The sequence below is a fragment of the Pinus tabuliformis genome, chromosome 5_1, assembly GCF_031772625.1.
Source record: "Pinus tabuliformis cultivar Carrire ecotype Pingquan chromosome 5_1, CPIR1, whole genome shotgun sequence".
NCBI classification, from domain to species: domain Eukaryota; kingdom Viridiplantae; phylum Streptophyta; class Pinopsida; order Pinales; family Pinaceae; genus Pinus; species Pinus tabuliformis.
The window spans coordinates 241070790-241092550 of NC_142305.1; the positions used below are offsets into that span (position 1 = coordinate 241070790).

At 36.7% G+C, this 21761-nt stretch overlaps 1 pseudogene; it reads left to right on the forward strand.

Annotated features, from left to right (window-relative positions):
• LOC149164304 (sialyltransferase-like protein 1 pseudogene) overlaps nt 1-21761 on the forward strand; it is a 58030-nt pseudogene that overhangs the window by 25569 nt on the left and 10700 nt on the right.

The window sequence follows — 21761 nt, forward strand, 5'->3', positions numbered from 1 at the left end:
TGGTTAGTGGTTACCCCGGCCGTATTCCCTTGGGAGTCATAGGGAACAACCTGGGTGTTAACAAGTTCTATTTCGTTCATTTAAACATTGGTTTGTTGGAACATTGCCCATGTTTTTTATCTCGGTGATTTGTAAATTCAAACCCTATGATGATTTGAACACTGGAATGTGCATTCAAATCTTGTGTATGAACAGAATGAGCATTGGAATGAAGTGTATGGTCTCTGTTGTGAATCTACTAAAGAAATATTGAGAACTGTGTTTGGTGTATATGTTGTTTCTTATGGTATACAATTTATGTGCGAATACAATGGTTGACTGGTATTTTATATTGTGTATTGTACTGACTGTTGCATTGATGAATGTTGAGCTCTCTATGGTATGTGTTGGAATTGTTCCATGTTACACTTTTGAAGATCCTGTATGGTATGTGATGGCATTTTGTGCGTTGAAGTTTTTTATGGCCGAACTCTCAGTGCGTTGAAATGTATATACCTTGGATCATATGGTATGTGATGGTGACATATATGCATTGTATATGGTATGAAGGTGTGTATGGTATGTGATGATGGTACATATCATATATGTATTTGTAATGTTTGGTAAATGGTTCTTATATTTGCGTTGCTATATTATATGTGATGGTATATGTGAGGTTCATGGTATATGAATTGAGTATATTGTGTTAAATCTATTTGCATCTACACATACTACATTGAATCAATTCAGAGAATTACAAAAAAAAAATGTAGAGAATAAGGTTGTGGTTGTTTTGAAAATTGAAAGAAGATAGTTCATTTTGATGATGCATTCACTCATCTCTATAGTTGGAGTAGTTCTCTCTAGAAAAGATAACTACCATGAATAGTCTAGGAAGATAAAGCATACCCTTATTTTTAATCAACTTTAGAAAGGAGTTTGTGAAGGAGAAGCTATAAATCCTATAGAAAAGCCCAATTCAGGCAAAGAGATCGCCATATGGGAGAATAAGAACAATAAGGCCTATGACTTGATTGTAGCATCATTCAATGAAGAGGTAAGTCATTATATTACACCATTTACAAAAAAAATTGAAGCCTTAAATAAGTTGAAATATTTATATGACTTGCTCTATAAGCTTGAAGTAGTCCAATTGATGAAGAAACTGTTCAATTTTGAATTGAAATAAGATGATCCCCTTGACTTAGCCTTTGAAATAAGAGCCATTATGCATGATATATAACCCACTAGTGTTAAAATGGATGTTCCTCTCACAGATTTTGTCAAGGCACTATATCCCACTTATTCTCATTATCTTGAGTCATTACAAGCTAGTGGAAAAATTAAGGAGATTTCCTTTGACTCTCTTGTGGATAGGTTTGCTAAAAGAGAGAAAGATTTTGGGAAGAAGAAGAAATCTACTCAAACTTCTCAATAATTTTTTTTCCTTTCACAAAAAGAGAAGAATCAGGCACAAGATTCTTCTAGAGGAAGATGTGGTCGAAGGGGGCATGGAAGGAAGAACACTAGAGGCAGGGGGGCAAACATTATCAAGGAGGAATGCTTGATCTTCATTGCATATGTTGTAACATAAATGGACATGATGCTTCCACCTAAAAGCTCTCTTGGAACAAGATCAGACAAGAAAGGGATGAAGAGAAAGGAAAATCATCAGATCAAGGGAAAGGTAAAGCACGTGAATTCGCTTACTATATTTTTGCACAACGGAAATATTGGAGTAACTAAAGACTTGTTTAATGCTTCACTTCCTTAGTGGAAAGATGCATGGTTGCTTGATTCAGGAGCAACCTACCACATGAATTTTCAAAGATATTTCTTTGAATAATTTAGTGGCAATGTTGATGGAGTAGTCTACTTTGTAGATAAGTAAAAACTCAATCCATCAGGATTGGCACCATCAAGCTCAAACTACCTGGTCTCCCAGACTTTCTTCTACATGATGTTCTCTATCTCATGGACTTGCGAAGAAACTTTTTATCGTTGGTTCACATTCACCAGCAAAGACACTCCATCCACATGTTTGATGGCAAGGTTGAGGTAATAAAATCATCATACCACTCACTTTCCATGATTGGGATAGAAGAAGAAAGACTTCGAAAGCTATAAGGAACGTCTACTCGTGCAAAAAAAATTGCATATAGTTATTATTTTGATCAAGGTACAATACCATCCAGTCTCTTATGGCATGCTAGATCTGGACATCTAAACTATGACAGTCTTTTCTTATTGAAGAGAAATGGTGTTACTAGTTTGCCAACCATTCTTAGGAAACTTAAGCAATGTGATTATTGTATCTTAGTAAATCACAACAAACAATCTTTTCATGATTCTCATTATAGAGAACATAGGAAGCTTAAACTCATTCATTATGACTTGTGTGGCTCTATGCCTATTCCTTTTGCAAATGGTAATAACTACATGATGAATTTTATTGCTGACTACACCAGAATGTGTTGTGTATATCTATTGAAGAAAAAATATGAAGCTTTTGAAACTTTCAAAAACTTACATGCATGGATTGAAAATGATACACAATCTCATATTGGCTCTATTCGTATTGATAATGGAAAAGAATATACTTCAAATGAATTTTAAAATTATCTTTGCCAGCATGGGATCAAACATCAAACAACAGTGCCTTCTAATCCTCAACAGAATGGCATAGCCGAAAGAATGAATAGGACAATATTAAATATGGTACATTCAATGATGTTTTTCAAAATCTAAAGAAAATGTTTTGGCTTGATGCAGTTCTATGTGCAGTGTATATTAAGAATATGTGTTCATCTCATGATCTCAAAAACAAGAATCCCTATGAAATGTGGTATGGCCACATTCTTTCGGTGAGGCATCTCAATGTTTTTGGTTCCACTTGTTATGCCTTGATACCTAAGGAATAGAGAAACAAAATTGGTGAAAGGAGTCAAAAATGTATCTTTTTGGGGTACTTAGATACCTCCAAAGTATATCATCTCTATGACGAAGAAAACAAAAAGTGTATACTATATAAAGATGTGACATTTCTTGAATCTTCCAAGGTTGACAATGTTATTGACTGGCAACTTGATCACTTGGATAGATTTCTTAATGAAAAATATTTTCAAGATTTTGATAATGAGATTCCACACCTCGAAGTGGTGATCTGTATCTTGGATCAATATTTGGAATCTCATTTTCAAGCAATCTTGCCCCCTCATGAAGCTCTAGCCATTGACCAAGAAGACACTTTGAGTGATGTGATTGAGAGAATTGGAAGGCTAAATCTTGATTCAGCCCCATCTCAGTCAACTAAGCAACCTAGTCCATCTCAGAAAGGTCCTCCAAAATGGATCTCTAAGACACTTGAAAGTTTCTGTCCTGATGACTTTGGAAAGACAGGAACAAGAATCTCTACTAGACATAACGAAGGTGATGTAGAATATTATAATTTACTTCTTGATATGGATGTTTCTTATGATTGTGAATTAAATTGGTTCTATAGATTATGAACCAACTTTCTTCAAGGAAGTTGCTTCTCATGATGAATGGAAAGAAGCAATGCAGAAAGAGTATGATTCTTTGATAAAGAATGGAAGTTGGAAGATGGTGGATCCTCCTTTAGGAAGAAGACTAATTGGTTGCAAGTGGGTATTCAAGAAAAAAATATGAAGCATATGGATCACTTGACAAGCATAAATCTAGGCCCATGGTGAAAGGTTTTGCACAAAAGGAGGGGGTCAATTATGAGGACACTTTTTCCCCCATAGAAAAATGGGCTTCCATCCATAATCTCTTTGCCTTAATAGCTCCGAATGGTTGGAAAGTCCATCCAAAGGATGTAAAAATTGCTTTCCAGAATGGAGATATAAAAGATAATTCTTTTATATCCCAACCAGAAGGATTTGTTGTGAAGGGACAGGAGCACAAAGTATGTAAGCTTGTCAAATCCTTGTATGGCCCCAAACAATCACCGCAAGCCTAGTATGATAAAATGAATGAGCATATTTTGAAAATAAATTTCAAATGCTATGATCTTGATGGTGCAACTTTGTTTCTCAAGAAAGTTGGAAAAATAGTTTTATATCTTGTGGTGTATGCAGATGATCTTCTGATGGTAGTGAACAATAAAAATTATATTACATCCATAAAGAAAGAATGGAGGAAAGGTTTTGAAATGACATATTTAGGATATTTTCATTACTATCTTTGTATTGAAGTGACCCGACATTTGAAGTTTATATTCCTCTCTCATAAGAAGTACATTGGATACTTTTTGAACAAGTTTTGCATGGTTGAGTGTAATCCTTTGACCACTCCAATGGAGAAAAATTTAAAGCTCACATCCATAGAAGGAAATGAATTTGAGGATGCAATAAAGTACAAACAACTCATAGGAAGTTTTAACTACTTGACTACTACTAGACCAAACATTTCATTTACTTTTGGAATCCTCTTTAAGTTTATGCAAAAGCCTTGTGAGGGTCATTGGTCTATTGAAAAAAAAATTCTAAGGTACTTGAAGGGAACTCAAGACTTTGGACTCAAGTATACATATGTGGATGACTTAAAATTGATTAGATACTATGATTCAGATTTTCATGGAGATAAAGAAAATGGAATATCTACTTCAGGTTATGTTATGATTCTTGGATCAGGAGTTGTCTCCTAGAGGTGAGGAAAATAGTCAGTTCCAGCAGATTCAACAACTGAGGTACAATATGTGGTAGTTGTAGAAGCAACGAAGGAAATTGTGTGGCTCAAGAAAATTATTGAAGATTTGCAGGAGAAACAAGTGCATTCTACTCCTCTTTTAATTGAAAATACTCAACAATAAATTTTTCCAAGAATCCAAAGTTCCATGATCGAACCAAGCATATCAATAAAAAATATCATGTGATTCGACATCGTGTTGAGGCCAATACTATTCACCTACACCATTTTTCCACAAATGAGGAGACTATAGACATCTTTACCAAAGCGTTTAGAAGAGAAACGTTTGAAATATTCATAATGATGCTTGGACTCACCAACATCCCTTCATATCAAAGTGGGGAATGTTGACACCTAATATTTGGGATTAGGAAATTCTTGTAAATAACGTAAATAAGAAATAAAGAATATGAAGAGACATTATAATATGAATTCCAATAGTCTCCCTTTCCTTGTATATATTCATGATTTTGTCTTAATGAAAAACACATTCATTCAAAGTTACACAAACCTAGCCTGACAGATCAACCAATCTCTTTTGAATCTCACCTCTCATGAGTTTGTCTTATTTACAATACATCCAAATGAATATAATAATTTTGGTATGGCTTTAAAGTTTTCCTTTTATTCAAGCCTTCCTTCTTTATTAATATTCCCTAGTAAGTGTCATGTTGATTTTTCCTATTCTAAAAGGCTTTCCCATGCTTTCCATGCTAGGTTAGCACAAGTGAGATAATTTTTCCTTCACTAAGGATTTACCATGTGTGTGTCAACTTATTCTTCTTACAATAATAAACAAATATGTCCTAAAGGTTCTATTTCCCTTAGTAATTCTTTGGATTCTCATACATCTCATCCTTTAATCAACATAGTCTTTGGTTCATTAAGCATATACCTAAGATATTTTCCAACCAAGAAACCAACTCTTTCTAAATATCATAATGAAAATATGCTTATACCTCCAACAAGTGTGCTTGTTGATGTATATCATGAATAATAAAGAATCACCCTTTGCAGATGTAGCGACACTTATATTTATTATAGAGAAGGTGGGTCTTCTTTAAATTTTGTATTCAAGTTGGTTAACACATCTTCCACTTATATTCTCTAACATTCCATGTCTTCCTCTTATATTTCCCCTTCCTATTCTTGGGAGGAAGATGAAGATGAAATACCCAACACTTCTACCTTTTATGACCACCTAACTTGCAATGGGTGAATAATTTTTCTATTTCCATGAGAAATGTGGATTTTCCTTTGATTTATCTCTATATCCTTCTTATTGGCTAGAAGAAAGGTATTTACATTGCCCCTTCTTCATCAAACACCTTTGGTTTCTAGACATGGATTATTTCATTCAACATCAAATGATTGCAATTGCATCTACTCCACATAAGGAACATGGAAAAGCTTACCAACAATTATACACCTTATGGCCTTTATTTTAGTAATAATAATATAATTCTACTAGGTTCTTGTAATTGCCTTAGCACTTTCTTGTTGACCATGATTCCTTGATCATATGTTTATAATCCTTTATAATATATTTCATCCTTAAGCCTCTTTTCCTAGCACTTAACCGTGTTTATTCTTGCAGGTTGTCAAACAATGTTTTGCCCATTTTTCTCTCACATACTATGAGTCTGCATGAACTTTTCTTCCTTAGTCATTTTTATGTTTACAGTTTTTTCCCCTCTTTTCCTTCAAGTCATCCTACACTCACATTGCATGTTTTTTACTTTTCACCTGCATTCTTGGAACCTACAAATTGCACCATTCATGTACTTAGTCATATTCCTTTGCATGTGGGTTCATGAATGACTTTTATTTACCTTTTATCCTACCTGAATTCATCTCGCATGACACCCTCAAATATTTCCATGCTTAATTGTTTCACTCCTATGCAGGTTGAACACATTCCATAACACATTGGACTTCAGCATGAATCACTCTTGTATGATCCAACACTTAGTCATTTTATCATCTAGTTTATTTCATGTGTGGATGTAGGAGCCATTCCTAAGTAATATCCCATTCTTATTTCCTGCAACCCACATCCAACACCCCTTATTCATTAAAATTTTTCTCCTTTCAAGACACATTAAAAGCTAATTCCAGTGCATCCCTTACAAGACTAAAATTCTTTCTAGTATTAAATGAGGCTCATTTCTCATTAAGATTTCATTATCTTTCTGCATCAATGCAATACTTGTCACTTATTAAACTACTTCATTTTCATGAATCCACATAGCAAGAATTATTTTTGTGACTAGATGAATCAGAAATTGGGTTGGTTTTGTACTTACGTTCCATGGGGTCGATTCCATCTATTTCCACTATAACAGCTAGGTGCCTATGCATTCCCCTCCCACAAACATAGGCAAGTTGGGGGGATTTGAACCTAAAATATCTTGGTACATAACACTTCATTTTCATGGCACTTTCCAATTGAGCTGCCCCCCAAGGACTAATCCACATGGCAAGAATTAATAAGATACTTAATACATCAATCTCTCAAATTATCCACTTTTTGATTTATTCAATCATTTAACAAGTGTTGATAAGTATCAAATAGACATGCCAAATAGAGTACAAGAAGCCTTTTGTTGAAACACCCTCAAAATACTTGGGGAAAAGGATCATGAATTTTAGTGGTTAGTGGCTTACAGATGGTATTAAAATATTAATTTAGAAGAAAGGAACACCAACAAAGCCTAGCCTTCAAGTATTATGCATGTTGGGTGCATGCTTGAATTATTCAAAAATTTTGAATTATTTTCATGGTACAATGATATATTTGATGCTAGGAAAAGGAATATATGGCTTGCCAAATCTTCCAAGACTCTTATTCCTCTGACCCCCAGTGTTTTCAAGCAAATTATTTGGCGTACAAAACCCAATCAAGTTTTGAAAGTGGAAGAAGCTAACGCCTTCCATATGAATTATATTAAAGCATAGAATTTTTTGAAGGTCCTATAGAACCAAACCAAGGAGTTGGTTAACACCAACAATATTGAGGTTTGAGCACCACCCAGACCATATAGAGAATCTTCCAGGTCATCCATCTGGGTTATTGATGAACAATCAACAAAATTTGTTCATAAATATTTTTTTGTCTTACATTATTTGAGCATGAGGGAGTCATATATAATTGTTCCCATGCAATTTTAGCATAAATTTCTTATCAATTGGGAAATTCAATCAATTAAAAAAGTTTTACGTGTTCCTAAATGGTATATTCGATTATTTATTACAACATATTTGAAGGCCTCCCAAGGTCATGGCATTCCAAGTTCGATCTAGACCTTGTTTAGTTTTGGTATCCATCCCTTTGGATATATAAGGCACAATTCCATTTTTATTCAGTGCAAATTATTTTCTCTATAAATGTAGAATAATGCTCATTGTTCCATTTTCTAGAAGATGCTCTCGTGAATTCCTTTTAGAAGGAAAAATAATTTTTCAGACAAAACAATAACTTTCATACATTTGGTTATTTGGATTTTGTTATGCAATCAGCTCACAAAATAGAAGAAAATATAGATCAACGACTTCAAAATAAGCCTCTTCGTGGGGGCAACCTCCTTTTCATTACGCAAATGAATAATTCTTGGATGATTCAAATGAAAAAAACTCCTTTCTATATATAGGAGTCTAAGGGGTCACAATATAATGCCGACATAACAATAATAATATAAGGGCACAACAATAACAATAGTGGGCTTCTATGGGGCACAATAATAACAATATGGGGACAATAGGGGCACAACAATAACAATAAGGGCTACAATGACAATAGTAATGGGGTAATCACTAGTATTATAGGGACCTAACATGCCCCTCTCCTTCAAAAAAGTGTTGTCCTCAACATTTGAGTAGTTCTAGATGCTTTTGTATAAAATAATCATCCTCCCATGTGGAATCTTCAGCAGGTAAGTTCTTCACTTGATGAGATACTCTAAAATTGATCGATTTTGTAGCTATCGAGTTCTTGTTTCTATGACTGCTTTCGGTTCCAATATGATTTTTCCTTCTCGTCAAGTTCTAGCAATATTGTTTGAACTGGGATCTTGTCACTTATAACCTGCTTTAATCATGAAACATGGAAAACTGGGTGCACTCAGGAATCTGCAGGAAGCTCCAATTTGTATGCCATAGTACCAATCTTTTGCAATACCTTGTACAAACCATAATACTTTGGTGATAATTTATTATCTTCTTAGCTCTCTTGAGGGAAATTTGTTTATATGGTTGTAGCTGTAGAAATACCCAGTCACCTACATCAAAACTTCTTTCACTGTGATGTTGATCTGTCTGTTGTGTCATTCTATTCTGCGCTAAAGTGATATCTACAAGGTCTGATGTTTGAAGGAACAATTCCTAGAATCAAATGAATAGCATGATCATGATCATGAATAGATGGGATGCCTTTGGGGGTCTCAAATACCTTGGAATGATTGTCCAAGATTTTTTGGAGATCTAGAGAAATAGATGATTTCGATGTGGGAACCTCTAGCGAACATAATTGTGCAATCACGCCTCGTTTTTCTTTCTTTGAAAGCTTTGTCATGCTTTAAGAGCTGATTGTCTTTCCTGGTTTCCCTGTGATACCCCTTAATTTAATTTCCTTTCCTTCCGAAAAAAATTCAAGAAAATTTCTTGTAAATTAAAAGCTATCGTACCCAAAGATTGCAGCCATTGGACTCCTAGTACAACATCAGCACCACCCATTGGAATGGAAAGCATCGGGCTATTCAATACATATTCTCCCATGGATAGCTTGATATTATGTCACTTTCCAGAGCAATTTTTGGTTCCTCCATTTGCAACCATCACTTGACACTCTGGTGCTGGATATAAGAAGATAGTACCAATCTTTTGCAACACCTTGTACGGACCATAATACTTTGGTGATAATTTATTATCCTTCTTAGCTTGCTTGAGGGACATTTTCTTATATGGTTGTAGCCATAGGAATACCCAATCACCTACATCAAAATTTCTTTTGCTGCGATGTTGATCTGCCTGTTGTTTCATTCTATTCTGTGCACACACGAGGTTATCCTTTAAGAGTTGGAGGACTTGTTGTTGATGTTCGATGTGATGTTCCACTGCTTGAACCTTAGAATTTTCTCTTAAATATGATGTGATGGATGGTGGCTGATATCCATAAAGTGCCATAAATGGGGTCATTTTTGTTGCTGTATGGAAGGAAGTATTATACCACCATTCAGCCAGAGGCAACCATTTGACCCATTGTGTCTATTTATTAGATACAAAGCAACAAAAATATCCTTCCAAACATTTGTTTACTATCTTAGTTTTCCCATCAGATTGAGGATGATAAGATGAGCTATGAGCTAACTAAGTACCAAGACAAGAAAATAATTCTGTCCAAAAATTTCCAGTGAAAATGGGATCTCTGTCACTTACAATAATCTTGGGTTTCCATGTAGCTTTTGAATTGTTTCCATAAATGCAATAGAAACTGTATTGGCTTTAAATGGATGTGATAATGCACAAAAGTGTGCATACTTGGTAAGTATGTCAACTACCATCATGATGACACTCTTTCCCTCAGACTTGGGTAAACCTGTGATAAAATCCATTGAAACCTCCTCCCAACGTTGGCTTGGAATGGATAAAGGTTGTAATAGACCCGATGTCTTAATTGTTTCAACTTTATTTTGTTGGCAAACCAAACATTCCGCCACAAACTTTTAAATATCTGATTTAAGGCCCTCCCAAAAAAATTCCTTCTTAACCTTGTGGTAAGTTTTTAAAAATCCTGAGTGCCCTCCTAAGGGAGAAGTGTGCAATTCCATAAGAATCTTTTGTTTTAGCTAGGAATTCTTACAGAGGTATAAGCGATCTTTGTACCATAACGAATCATTTTGCCAGCTAAATGTATCAGACATACTGGAGTCTTGTTGTAACTTTCGAATAAGTGCCCACACTTCTTCGTCGTTCTTCCATTCCTCCCTTGCTTCGTTTATCCAATCTGGTTGGATAATAGAAATGGTGCACAACAATGCTTCCACATCCTCATCCTTTCTTGAGAGTGCATCTGCCACCAAATTTTGCTTCCCTTTTTTGTAGATGATTTCAAAGTCATAACCCAACATCTTTGTGACCCACTTTTGTTGCTCTTGAGAGGATAATATTTGTTCTAAAAGTATTTAAGCTTATCATGATCTGTTTTTACCTTGAAGTGTCTTCCCATTAGGTAGGGTCACCATTTCTTAAGTGCATGGAGTATTGCCAACATTTCCTTCTCATAAATAGCTTTGTGTAAAAACTTTCCCTTGATTGGATGACTTTCAAAAGCAATGGGTCTTTCATCTTGCATTAAAATAACACCAATTCCATTTCCTGAAGCATCACATTCCACAATAAAGGTTTTTGTGAAGTCGGGTGTAGCTAAGACCGGTGCTTGGCACATTGCCTCTTTAAGATGCTCGAATGCCTTTGTTGCTTTTGGAGTCCATGAAAATGCATCTTTCTTCAATAATGTTGTTAGAGGTGCTCCTATTCTCCCATAATTCTTAACAAACTTGCGATAATACCCTGTCAACCCGAGAAATCCTCGCAGATGCTTTATGGATGTGGTGATTTTCCATTCCTTAATGGCTTTAATTTTGCTAGGGTCTACCTTAACTCCTTCATGAGATACAATATGACCCAGATATTCCACCTCTTATACTCCAAAGAAACATTTGGATCTTTTTTCATATAATTGTTTCTCCTCCAATAGTTGTAGCACCCTCTCAACATGTTCAACATGATCGTTCCAAGACTTGCTGTAGATTAGTATATCATCAAAAAATACTAACACAAATATTCTAAGGAATGGTTTGAAAATGGAATTCATCAAACCTTGAAATGTTGAAGGTGCATTGGAAAGGCCAAAAAGCATGACCAAAAATTCATAATGACCCTCATGAGTTCTAAATGCTGTTTTCAGAATGTCTTCAGTCTTCATTTTGATTTGATGATATCCTGAATGAAGATCCAACTTGGTGAAGTAAATTGATCCATGCAATTCATCCAGTAATTCATCAATGACAGGAATGGGAAACTTATCTTTAATAGTGAGCTTGTTGAGCTCCCTATAATTCAGACACATGCGCCATGATCCATCCTTCTTGTGCACCAATACTACTGGAGTAGAGAAAGAACTTTGACTCGGTTGAATTATACTAGCCTCTAGCATTTTTGCAACCATACGTTCAATTTCACTCTTTTGGGCATAGGGATATCTGTACGGCCTGATGTTTGGAGGAACACTTCCTGGAATCAGATGAATAACATGATCATGATCACGAATAGGTGGGAGACCTTTGGGAGTCTCAAATACCTTGGAATGATTGTCCAAGACTTTTTGGAGATCTGGAGAAATATATGATTCCAACGTGGAAACATCTAGCGAACATAATTGTGCAATTACACCTCTTTGTTCCTTTTTTAGAAGCTTTGTCATACCGTTAGAGTTGATTATCTTTCCTGGTTTCCCTGCAATACCCCTTAATTCAACTTCCTTTCCTTCCACAGAAAATTTCATGAAAAGTTCTTGAAAATTAAAAGTTATTGTACCCAAGGAATGTAGCCATTGGACTCCTAGTACGACATCAACACCTCCCATTGGAATGGAAAGCATTGGGCTAGTTAATACATATTCTCCCATGGATAGCTTGATATTATGGAACTTTCCAGAGCAATTTATTGTTCATCCATTTGCAACTATCACTTGACACTCTGGTGCTGGATATAAGAAGCAATTCAATTCTTTTGCTACCTTACAATGAACAAAATTGTGGGCACTTCCTGAATCAATCAACACTATTACCTTTTTCTTCTTGATTTGTCCTTCTATCTTGATGGTTTGAGGAGTGGTAATTCCCGCCAATGCATTACAAGATATGGTCGGATTCATTTCTTCTTTATCTAGGCTTTGTTCCTGGAGTATATCCTCTTCTTTTGACCTTTCTTGCTCCTTTTCTTCTTCCTCTTCACAATCTATGTAGAATAATTTCTTCTCAGCACACTTATTACCTTTAGTGTATTTGCTATCACAACTGTAACAAAGCCCTTTTGCTCTTTTTTCTTCCAATTTTTGTGGTGTCAACCTTATAGGTTGTGGAAGACTAGGAGCAACAACACTTCCATCTTTATAGTTGTGAGTGGTATGCTTCCTAGTTGCCATAATTTTGCTTTCCATTTTTCTTGCTAACCTGAATGCCTTCTCTAATGAATCAGGTTCCCAAAGGCGAACATCATGTTGGATATTATCCTTTAAAGTCCCTATGAACACATCAATCCTATGCTCCTCTAGAATACTTTTTACCCTTATGTTCAATTTTTGAAACTCCTCAATGTGCTCCATTATTGAACCCTTTTGTTTGAGACTTATCAATTGGCTAAAATAAGTGTTGCTTTTTGTATCCTCATAATATGCTGTCAATTCTTCCGTAAAAATTGCCCAAGTGATAATTTGTTTACGAGAGCAAATCCATTGATACCATAAAAACTGATTTGGTTCCAAATATAAAGTTGCAATACATACCTTTTGTGTGTTTTGCACATTATTGAGATCGAAAAATTGCTCCATCTGTAATATCCATGTTGCGGGATCCTTGCCATCAAACTTCCTCATATCGATTTTTGGAATATGGTGGGTCTTCGATCCAACATTAGAGTCTATGGAATCATGATTAACATTTCTTTTGTTCTCATCATGAGTTTCCTTTACTACCCTTTCACCATTAGTGACCATTTCTTGTAGCAAATTATTCATATTTATCTTCAATTCTTCCATCTTATCATCCATGCCATCAATTTTAGTGTCCATGCCATTCATCTTAGCTTCCATGCCATCCATCTTAGCTTCTACACCTTTCTTTAAACAATCCATCTTATCTTCTACACCTTTCTTTAAACCATCCATCTTAGCTTCTACATCTTTCCTTAAACCACGCATCTTAGATTCTGTTGCTTTTTGTGCAAGTGACACTTGTTGCACTTGGTCTCGTAATTTTGATATATCATGTTTCATTTCTTCCTCTTCCTCATGAGTCATGCTAGAGCTTTCAGGTTGCTTACTAGGTGTTTGCATTTTCTTTCCTCGGGGCATCAATTACCGATTCAAACTAATTTTTCAAACCAAGCTTATGCAAAAATTTTAAAAAAACTATACACCTTTTTTCACTTTGTAGAAGCTTGATACTGAATCTGATGTATCTCTGTAATTTCGGATCATCCATTTCTGAAATTGTGATCTGTAGTAGCCCTTTGTGTCCTCTTTCCAATACCACCATTGTGTTCCAAATTGGATTCTCCAAGGAAGAGTTATGCACAATCTCCCAAGATGACTTGATTATAGACTAGTTCAGTAGAGCAAACTTGTACGACATGCCACGAGTCATTGTTTCAACCTTTGGCTCTGAAAAATATATACAAGAAACTATAGTCTGTCCTCTTTCTGTACCTTCTTACGAAATTTCAATCTGATGCTCAGAGAGAAAGTTATGACGATTTTCCCCAGGTCACCTGTTTGGAATGTAATTCAGGAGTCTACAAAAGGACCAACTTCCTTAGATCATATATCGGCAAATATAGCGCAAAAAGCTCTAAAACTCAGACCTAAGATTCAACACGATTTCTTCTCCAATGGGTTTTTTTCTTAGCTTTTGAAACGTTGCAAAAAAGAAGTTATAGCGAAAATGCGGCGATGACCTATTTGGAGTAGCGAAACCCTAGAATTCAAAGCTCTGATACCAAATGTTATGAAACCAGCTCACAAAAAGATAGTAAAGAGAGATCAACGCCTTAGGATTCAGCCTCTTCAAGGGGGAAACCTCCTTTACATTACACAAATGAACAATTCTTGGATATTCAAATGACAAAACCTCCTTTCTATATATAGGAGTCTAAGGAGTCACAATATAACCTAGCCGACCTAACAATAATAATATAAAGCCACAAAAATAACAATAGAGGGATTCTATGGGGCACAGTAATAACAATATGGGGACAATAGGGGCACAAAAATATTAATAATGGATACAAATACAATAGTAATGGGGTAATCACTAGTGTTATAGGGACCCAACAAAATCTCTCTTCAACCATTCACCCCCTTGCCATATTCCAATCATGAATGTGGGATATCTTAGAAAACATCAATTAAAACTCATCCATAGCTTCCACAGGCCATCCACCTCAACCCATAAAATAGTGATTCCGCCTCATGGCCGGACATCAGAAATACATCATCAGATCGGTCTCTATCTCAACCATCCAAGGCTCCAGAGAGTTTGTTCCAACCAAGGCTCCAGAACTAGTAAGTCAACCCACAACTACCACTAGGCTCTAGAGTGTTTGTCCAACCAAGGCTCCAGGACTAGTAACTCAACCCACCAAGGGCTCCAGATCATTTGTCCAACCAAGGCTACGGGACTAGTAACTCAACCCAAGTTGTTACAGGGCTCCAAAGCATTTGTCCAACCAAGGATCCAGGAACTAGTAACTCAACCCAAGCTAAGGAAACATGAGAACCAACCAAAAGAAACAATGAAATTAAACCCACAATCACCATGGTTATCAAGGAAATGAAAAGGCTAGGAAATCCACTGTCAATCCAGGAAATCTTCCATGTCAATGCCAGATCATGACCAAGAATCCACAGGCATATACCATGCATGAAAAAAATAATGAAGGAAACATACATGCAACTCGGTACCTGCAAGAAAATTTGATGTAGCTGCTGATCTCAATGCCCTCTTGTGCTTTCTTTCTCTTCCTTTGCCTTCTTGCTCCAAGAATCCAAGTATGTTACACCAACCAAGAGTGTTCCAAGAAAACTCTAAGTTCCAAGAGTATGAGAGAGAGAGAATAATAAGAGAGCTCCAAAATTGAACTGAAAAAAGGTTACCAATTGATCCTCAGAATCCTTTTTATGAATGGGGCCTCCATTTTCTTCATTTTCCATTTTCTCCTTTATTTTCCTCCTTAAATGCAACCTGTGACCTTTCACCTCCTTTTTCTCTTAATTTCCATTAATTTCATAAATAAATGTGCCAAAAATGCCTTTTTTCCTTTCCAAAGCCTTAGCCATTACCTTTGCCAATTTCTGTAGCCATAAACATCTCGATCACTAGGATTTTTCCCAACATTCAGCTTGGAATAAGTGTCCCATCATCCGTGGTTATTAATTTTCCATTATTAACTTTTATTACATGGAATTTTCACCAGGGTTCTTACAGAATGCTCACCCTTGGGGAAACATCGTCCTCGATGTCCAACAACACCTATAACCACAAAACTGTTGAAATTAAAATATACCACCGATAGAGCTTTATAACTTAGCTCGATGCAGTATTTACAATGGTTAACCTGTTGAGAAGCAAACCAACATGAAACATATAAGCATAACATCATAATGACATGACACCCATACCACTTATTGGAGATTTATAACATATCTCATGGAGGTATTTACATCCATATACATTTGTGCATAAACCATCATCAACAAAACATATATCAAAACATATACCAAAGCATATACCAAAACACCATACCAAAACACCAAGCCAAAACTGCTTTACCTTAACCAGAAAATAAGGAAGGATACATAGCTCGCATTTGATCCGCCATCTCCCATGTAACTTCATCAGGCCAAAAGTGCTTCTACTACACCTTAACTTGCTCGATTTCTTAGTTTAAGAGCATGAGCACCTTTTTCAGCCATATACACTAAGGCTCTGGCTAGAATTCTCCATTTGGTTCCACTTGCAATACAGACCAGTCAATCACATGATCCGCATGCTTAACATACTTCTTAAGCAATGATACATGGAAAACATCATGGACTTTCACTGTTAGAGGCAGTGCAAGTTGATAGGCTATTGGCCCAATCCTCTCAATGATACTAAAGGGTCCACAAAACTATGGTGCCATCTTGGCACATGATCCAATCTAAAATGAGATCTTCTTTAGTTTGATGCGCAAGTACACCTATTCCCCAACCTGGAACTCCTTGAACAACCTATTCCTATCTGCATAGATCTTCTGCCTATCCTGTGTTACCTTTGTATTTTTCTTGATTACCTTCATTTCTTGTTCCATGTCTGCCAACACATCTGGTCCAATAAGTACCCTATTAACTGGATCACTCTAACTAATAGGAGTATTGCAACTCTGCCCATACAATGCCTCAAATAGACTCATCCTCAAATATTCTTGATACATGTTGTAGTATTCGAACTCTACCAATGGAAGATACTCTTCCCACTTTAGTTGTTGACGCATCACATACATCCTCAACATGTCCTCCAATATCCTGTTGACCCTCTATGTCTATCCATCTGTTTGCGGATAATAAATTATACTGAAGGCCAACTTCATGCCCAAATCTGCAAATAACGCCTTCCAAAATTTGGAAGTGAACTTCACATCCCTCTCTGACACAATATTCTTTGGAACGCCATGCAATTTGACCACATCTTAGATGAATATCTGTGTTACATTGCTAGTTGAGAATGTAGACTTCACTAGAATGAAATGGACAACCTTTGTCAACATATCCACAATAACCATGATGGAATCATGTTGTCTCACTATCTTCGGGAATTATTTGATGAAGTCCATGGAAATGACTCCCCATTTCCACTCTAGAATCACAATCGGCTGTAGCAATCCACCTAGATATTTACACTCTGCCTTCACTTGTTGACAATCAAAACATCTAGCCACAAACTCTTCTGCATCCCTCTTCAAATTTTGCCAATAATAAAATATCTTCATTGTTGTCAGTGTCTTTTCGTAGCTTGGGTGACCCGAATAAGGTGTCGCATGAAACTCCCTCAAGATCACCTTCTTGAGCTCACTGCTATCTGACACATATAGCCTGTCTAGAAACCTGACCAATCCATCTGATGTAAGTCAATAATCCACATCCTGTACACTTGCACCTGTACCTGTACCACTACCTATATCCGTAACACTACATGTACATGTACCTATACTTGTACCATTACCTATACATGTACCACTACCTATACCATCACCTGTACCTATACCTGTGCTCTGCTGGAACCTGTGCATAAACTCCATGTATTTGAAATCCTACTGACCTACTAGAAAGATCCATTTGTAGATCTGTCCCATAGGAGCTCATAGATGCTAAGTGATTTACTTGTATCTGCCTGCTAAGAGCATCTGCCACTCTATTCTCTTTACCTTTGATATATATGATCTTGAAATCAAACTCGCTGATCGTAACCAACCATCGAGCCTGCCTACCATTCAGATTCGATTGGTCAAATAGATATCGTAAACCATTGTGATCACTCATCAATGTAAACCTCTTGCCCAGAAGATAGTGTCTCCACATCTTCAACGCATGTATAATCATTACCAACTCAAGATCATGTGTGGGATAGTTCTACTTGTCCTCATTCAGTTCTCTCGACTCATAGCATACCACCTATCCATCCTACATAAGGACTCCATCAAGTCCTCTCTTGCAAGCATTTGTGCATGCTACAAACTCTTTATCTGGATCTGCAATCTTTAGCACTGGTGCATGTGTCAACAACTTCTTGAGCTACTCAAAATTGGCCTCACACTCCTATGTCCATTGAAACTTCTTACCTTTCCTTTACAATGATGTAATAGGTTAAGTAATCTATGAGAAGTTCCTGATGCACCTCCTGTAATAGCCTTCCAACCCCACGAAAGATCTCACCTCATCTACATTCTTGGGAGCTACATGATGGATCTTATCTTTTATGGATCTACTGCAATGCCCTCCTTGGAGACCACATGTCCAAAGTAGTGTAACTCAGTCTGAAAGAAACTACACTTTTTGAGCTTAGCATACAATTGATGCTCTCTCAACAACCTCAACACTGGTGCTAAATGTTCAACATGCTCTTCCTCATTTTTATAATATACTAGTATATCATCAATGAACACAATAACAAACTTATCCAAATACGGATGCAACAGACTATTCATCAAGCACATAAATGTAGTTGGAGCGTTATTTAAGCCAAATGGAACTACAAGAAACTCATAATGCCCATTCTTGGTCTGGAAAGTTGTCTTGTAAATGTATTCCTCTTTGATGTGTACCTGATGGCATCCGGATCTTAGATCAATCTTCAAGAACATCGTTGCTCCCTTCAACTGATTGAACAAGTCATCCATCCTCGGTAATGGATACATGTTATTGATGGTCACTTTGTTCAACTGCCTATAGTCAATGCATAATCTAAGAGTACCATCTTTCTTCTTCACAAACAATACTGGTGCACCCCACGATGATACACTTGGCCTAACGTATCCCTTGTCTAATATTTCCTTCAACTATAGCTTCAAATCAGTCAACTCAGGTGTGCTCATCCTGTAAGGTAATTTTGTTGCTGGAGATACCCCTGGCACTAACTCAATAGAAAAGTCTACCTCCCTGTGAGGTGGCAACTCTATAATGTCCATAGGAAGTACATCCTTGAACTGCTGCAAAACTAGGTACCTTCTCAACACATCTATATCCTCAACTTCCTTACCCTTATCACTAGAAATGTGCACTGCGAATAGCTTGCACCCGTTCCTATGGCTATGCTTTTCTTGCATAGTTGTCACCATCCTAACTGATGTGGTTTTCTTCTTACCCTGCAAGACTCTTGATTCTCCATTGTCATCAACACACTCAATGGATTTGTCATAACAATCTACCTTGGTTTTATGAATATACAACCAATCCATGCCCAACAACATACTGTATGATCCCAACAGTAATACATTTAGTTGTGTTGTGGTAGGCATACCATTCAAATCAAATGCAGAAGCTCTTACCCAATGATGAACTCACTTCTTCATACTTGTAGCCAACTACACTAACTAACTAAGACTTTGCATGCAATTCCTTACTCAAACCACACTTATACACCAAGTCAAAATAAAAATAAATTGATCACAAGGCTTACTATCCATCTCAATGATAGATGCCTGATTCTCTGCCTATTTGTTATCCAATGATGCATAGATACGTGGAATACTCTAACCAACATCCCCAAAATTTTGTGCCTCCTGCGCACTATATAACTTATGCCTACCACTTAGATACTAGGGACAATCCCTCCTGCGATGATCTTACTCACTCCTTGTTTCCTGTATCTTGTGCTCTTACTCGCTTCTTGTCCCATTTTCCATAATTCTTTGCATTACCTCTCTAGTCTAGCTTAGTTTTGGACCTACGCTTCTATTGTTCATAGAAATTCCTTAGCTTTTAAATGGCCTCCTCTAATGATCTAGGCTCATTGAACTCAATCCTATCTTTAAATGCAACAGGTAATCTAGTAATGAACCTCTGAATCTTGGCCTTTTCCTCCATGAGATAAGGCACATAGCTCAACAACTCCAAGAATTTTCTATTTTACTCATCATCTGTGATGGAACCCATCTTTATCTCATAAAATTCTTTCGCCCTATCATCAAAGTATCTTTCTGACAAATACTTCTTCTTGAATAGTCACTAAAACTCACTCCAAGTCAGATCCTCCTCATGAATACATCTGACATTCTTCACATCTTCCCACCAAATGTCTGTTTTACCTTTGAGACTAAATGTAGCTACTATGGCTTTCATGTTATTCAAATAATCATGCAATCTGAAGAATTTCCTCATGCCAAGCACCATGCCTCTGCATCCTATGGTTTCTTCATCTCTCTATCTCTGAATCAGAACTAGAATGATACCTATGTCTATCCCCTCTCCCATCCGGAGTGTCCAACAATCTTCCATCTCTGATAGTGTCATCTCTATATGACATGTGACCACCATGCAACCAACTACCATATGCCCCATTAGTTCTATCCTCATGCTCATAGTTGACCTAACATGGTCCCTGTCACTACAAATCTGACAAACTCTGAAGTATCATTGCATTCACCTCTGGTTGTTTCTCTTGTGCCTGCATGATTCTGTCATTATCTGCCTTGAAACTCCTTATTTCTTCCTTTAAGCTTCTCAGTGTAACTACCAATGAGAAGGGTTCCCAACACCATACTGCTCTTCAAATTCATAGGGAGAGTCTTTGTAGTCAACCATCTTGCTAGACATTTTATATTTCTTCCTACAAGGTATATCATGTCATCTAAATCAAATCACAATAAACCAATGTACCTTAGTATAACTCGGGGAGGATACCTTGTCTGCAAGATCAACGAATCAGCATGATACATGTATAACATAATCATGACATCATATAGAAACTTAATACATAAACATATGACGATGCAACCGTCATTCTAGCTAGGGTCCAGTCATCAATGCATGACCTTAACAACAACACACACCATGACCTCATGCATGACAACAACCACTACATCATTGTACACTTGACCACATGCAAACATGAACATGCATAAGAAATATGTAACCAACTGCACATATGCATAAGCACATATGATCAAGCATGAATGAACGATACTTGAAATCAAACCCGCAAGAATGATACATGCAACCAAGAATAAAAGAATGTAACCAAACATGCAAGAATGTAACCAAACATACTAAAATGGTACATGCAAGCGACATAAATTGACATGTAACCAATCATACACTCACAACGATGCCTCCCACAGTAAAACACATCAACTCTACATGACGACATCACTACCACCATGAACAACATCATGCAAATGCAACAAGCACATGGAGGGGTGAACCATGCTTAGATACCACTCTGTAACACCCTCCTCCCACATCTACCCAAGCAATTGGCCAGATGGGGTGAACATGCGACGAGAGGCCACTATGATATGATTCGACCTCCTAAGTCACGTTAAGGAAGTGGAACCGATGGAAACACACCATACAAACATTCAACATCAGCTTTAGGACCCTCAAGAACCAATCCAACACTTCAGACAACTTGCCCTTGGGTCCCACTGAAATTTTGGACAACTTAAGCATCAGTCACTCTCATTTTATAGGCATGACAATGTCCAAAAAACCCAAATTCTCTCTCACAGGCTTGCCTGCTAGCGTCTAGAGACTAAATTTG